Source organism: Lactuca serriola, chromosome 2 (assembly GCF_051521515.1).
Source record: "Lactuca serriola cultivar US96UC23 chromosome 2, Lser_US96UC23_V15, whole genome shotgun sequence".
In the NCBI taxonomy this organism is placed as follows: Eukaryota; Viridiplantae; Streptophyta; class Magnoliopsida; order Asterales; family Asteraceae; genus Lactuca; species Lactuca serriola.
In genome coordinates, this window is record NC_136409.1 from 30742390 (window position 1) to 30747004 (window position 4615).

Genomic DNA, 4615 nt, shown 5'->3' on the forward strand with positions numbered 1-4615 from the left:
CCCAATTGATTTTAGCATTATCCTTATAACAATTGCTCATTTTTTCAGTGTGATAATCAATAAAAAGTAAACCACTTGCTTGAAGAAATAAATACTTTGAACAAGGATAATGCAAGATTACAAGCATAGGTACAATTTTGGTGATGTTTTTATAAGCATCTATATATAATATTTGTCACTTTATGTTGTAAAAATATAAAGGTAAGGTGCTAGAAACTAGAAAGTGTGTTTTATTTGTTCCGATATGGAAAATAAACCAAAGCCTTGAAGGTGATTGAGTTGGAAGCATTCATACATGATATTTCCCACCAAAACCAACAGCTGAAAGAACATGTGTCTGTTCTTTAGTCAAAGATTCAAGACCTTGAGAATACCATGGCTACCAATTATCATCTAAAAGGTCAAAGTCAAAGGTTTGTCTCATTTTTTTATAACCCAACTTTATAGGTGATGATCGATTTTTGTTTGGTGGTGTAGCATGTTGTTATGGAAGATGAGGAGATAAAGACACAACTGGAGTCTACAAGGAGTCTGATTGAGAAACTGGTTTTTGAAAATGAAAATCTTATTGATAAAGTGAATAGCTTAAACAGTGAAGTCCATGAAAAAAATATAATTATATCCGCAACAGTGTCTAACCCCAGCAACACGGAGGATACATCCCAAATTTCCAATGATGTAAATAAGTCAACCATCTAGTCCTTTCTTTGTATAGCCGAAAAAACCAGATACAATAACACCTTATTCCAACTTTTTTATATAAACAAGGAGAAATTCATTTTTTTTCTAAACACATTGTTTTACTTTTAGTCCAATGCACAATAAACACAATAGACTTCACGTGTCTTATCAATTAGGTTGAAAAAAGAATAAGTCAAAAAAGAGGAAAAAAATTGTGATATAAAGAAAAACAAAGACAACCACCAATCATACATAACAAAAAGGTCAAAACCCAAAATCACTTTGTTTTTTTTTCTCACAATACAAAATCCAACAACCATGTTACATTTTACATTTTCACCCCTCATACTCCCCTTCTCCCTCCTCCTCCTCATCCTCATACTCTTCCTCATCTACGGTTGCGTCTTGATACTGTTGATACTCCGCCACCAAATCCTTCATATTACTCTCCGCCTCCGTAAACTCCATCTCATCCATCCCTTCCCCCGTATACCAATGCAAAAACGCCTTCTTCCTAAATATAACCGTAAACTGCTCGCTCACTCGTCTAAACATCTCTTGAATCGAAGTCGAATTCCCGATAAAAGTCGACGCCATTGAAAGCCCCGTTGGCGGGATATCACAAACACTCGATTTCACATTATTCGGTATCCACTCAACGAAATAAGACGAGTTTTTGTTTTGAATGTTTATCATTTGTTCATCGACTTCTTTCGTGCTCATTTTTCCACGAAACATAGCGGACGCGGTTAGGTATCGCCCGTGGCGAGGGTCCGCGGCACACATCATGTTCTTCGCATCCCACATTTGTTGTGTGAGTTCGGGGACAGTTAGGGAAATGTATTGTTAGGACCCACGAGAGGTTAGAGGGGCGAAACCGACCATGAAGAAGTGTAGGCGGGGGAAGGGGATTAGGTTGACTGCCAGTTTTCGGAGGTCGGAGTTGAGTTGACCGGGGAAACGGAGGCAACATGTTACGCTGCTCATGGTTGAGGAGATTAAGTGGTTTAGGTCGCTGACTACGGGTGGAAAAAGATGAAAACGTATTAAATGCAAGAAATAGCAAGATACTTTACTTTCATTTACTCCTATTGAAACTAGTTTAGAAAATCTACCCAACTAGGAATAGGGTCCAAATACCACGCACTTTTCATTGATTTGAATGAGTAGATTTTTATAATGTAAACTGCGTTAGTTGAGAAAAAAAAAAAAGTGAAACAAGAATGTTGTGATAGTCGTAGAATATATAAAGTATGATGCTATAATACACAAATAAATAAAATTGTGTACCTATTTCTTGCATCGCTTTATTAATGTTCAAGGCAAGAAATATCAAATTCATTGATTTGTTTAATATAGGATCTTAATTTCATTTTTTTTGTTATTGCGACATTGTTTTTCAAAAACTCTTCCTAATTATAGCAATATCATCTGAATACAAGACAATCTTCATCGCTATAGTTAGGATAAAATTTTCAAAATATAATCTTTTTTAATATAACTTTATTTTTAAAATTGCAATGCCATAATTGGTAGAATTTTCAAAATACAATACCTTAGACAAAAATTAGTACTACTAACATAAAAAGATTAAAGTACCATGTTATAAGACGCAAATAAATGGAAGCAAAACGCTATTTCTTGTTTTCAACAATTTTAGTGTTAAACAAATGAAATAGCAATGTACTTTCATTGATTTGTTTATTATAGCATCCAACTTTCATTTCTTCCTCCTACCATATTTTACTTTGATAGTCTACCTAATTAAATTTAAAGCATTATCACCTAGAAGATTTTTCAAAGTAGAATGTCTCACTAATAAAAAAAAGTTAAACTATGATGTCCTATAGAAAGAAATAAAAGTATAATGATATAACACCCATATAATTGAAAGTACTTTTTTCATTTCTTGCATTGAAAGTTAGTTTTATACTTTTATTGTACGGATCTTAAAATTTGAGATTGTTGAAAGGAAAGACTACTCACAACTTGGAGTGGTGAGTTTTAGGGTCCTGAAACAGATGTCATAAAGAGCTTCATTGTCAAGAGCCATACATTCATCAGCATTTTCAACCAGCTGATGAACAGAGAGTGTAGCATTGTAAGGCTCAACAACAGTATCCGAGACTTTTGGCGATGGAAAAACAGAAAATGTAAGCATCATTCTATCTGGGTATTCCTCTCTAATCTTCGAAATCAATAGCGTCCCCATTCCAGACCCTATTCCTCCTCCAAGTGAATGACAAACCTGAAACCATATCATGTATAAGACCACGAATCAGATTACTACAACATATGAAATTGAAAAGATGAAGTTCGTAGATGATTAAGATTGTGTAATTGTGTAATTGATGAATTTTTTTATACCTTGTAATAAATCACAATTCTCAGCCTCCTTACGAACAACATCAAGAACAGAATCGATCAATTCAGCCCCTTCAGTGTAATGCCCCTTCACCCAATTATTTCCGGCACCGGATTGCTCAAACACGAAGTTATCAGGTCTAAAGATCTGTCCATAAGGACCAGATCTAATGCTATCCATAGTACCAGGTTCGAGATCCATGTGTATAGAACGAGGAACGTATCTGCCACCGGATGCCTCGTTGTAATAAACATTGATTCGTTCGAGTTGGAGTTCGGGTGTTGATCCGGTGTAACGACCGGTTGAATCGATTCCGTGTTCATTGCAGATGACTTCCCAGAACTTGGAACCAATTTGGTTACCATATTGTCCACCTTGGATGTGCAAGATCTCTCTCATTTTCATTGAATTGTTTGGAATTTGGGGGAGATGAGAGGATCTGCGATTGGGGATGATGAAGTGTTGACTGGAAATGGGGAGTGATCTTGTAAAGATGAGAGAAATGGTGGGAGAGATTAATACAGGGAGGGATGTGTTGGATTAGTGTCTAAGTCCATGGTCCTTTTGGGTTGCCTTCACCAAAGCAACTTGATATGATGAATTATGGAGAGAAATGATTAATTATGAGTTATTAATATATTATGAGAATAATATATTAAAGGAGAAATCATATTGTTTAATTAATATTAGTTAATAATTAATTGATAATTAATTTTGTGGCTAAAAGAGATTAATTAAACTTAAGGGACTGGAACTGTAATTATAAGATAATTGCATTTGGGCTATGGATTACCCATTAGAAATCGTACAAGGGATATTCTAAAAGGGTCCATGGGCTGCTTAGGGCTTAAGCAGTCAGATTAGGGTTTCCTAGTTGAAAACCCTAATAGCCTACATGTATATATATAGTACCCTTAAACCCCAAAAACGTGATGAAGGTGTTCCTTAGGGTTTCTACACGTTTTGGGTAGCCTCCTCTCTCCTTATTCTTCATCCTCTTGCTCTTGGTGTTTGTGAGCCATTAGAGGAGTGACAATTGTGACTCTAAGCTTTCTAAAGTCATTACAAGGAGGATTTGTGATTGTTATTGCTAGATAACAATCAAGGTAAGATCTAAAAACCCTTTCACATTTTAATATGATTAATTGTATGCTAGAACTGGGGTTTAAAGTCTTGGATGAATTGCATGTTCAATAGAGAAACCTAGATCCAAGCATTAGGGTTGCATGAGCACATAGGATGTTCTTATGGCTAAAACCCATCAGGATGTTGGTGATTTTAGTGTCACCATGTCATTTTAAGTAACTGGAACTAACATGTGAGCTAAGGGGTTTCATGATTTGTACTCTAATACATGTACGGGTTTGTGCGGAGTGCACGCATGTATAAGATCGAGTCAGAAGCCAGTTCGACGACTAGTCGGGGGTCCGGGGTCAGCGCCCCTAGCAGGGTCCAAGGGGCAGAGCCCCTGGCTGGGGTCCCGCTGCCAGGTCAGCGGGCGAGTCGAGGGGCAGAGCCCCCGCGGGGTTTGGGGCAGTATACAAACCTCACCGATTTTTTCATGTGGGA

The 4615-nt window shown here is 36.7% G+C and overlaps 1 pseudogene; it reads right to left on the reverse strand.

Annotated features, from left to right (window-relative positions):
- Positions 1-1017: 1017 nt before the first annotated feature.
- Positions 1018-3445, reverse strand: LOC145090274 (tubulin beta-1 chain-like; annotated as a pseudogene).
- Between the last annotated feature and the right edge of the window lie 1170 nt (positions 3446-4615).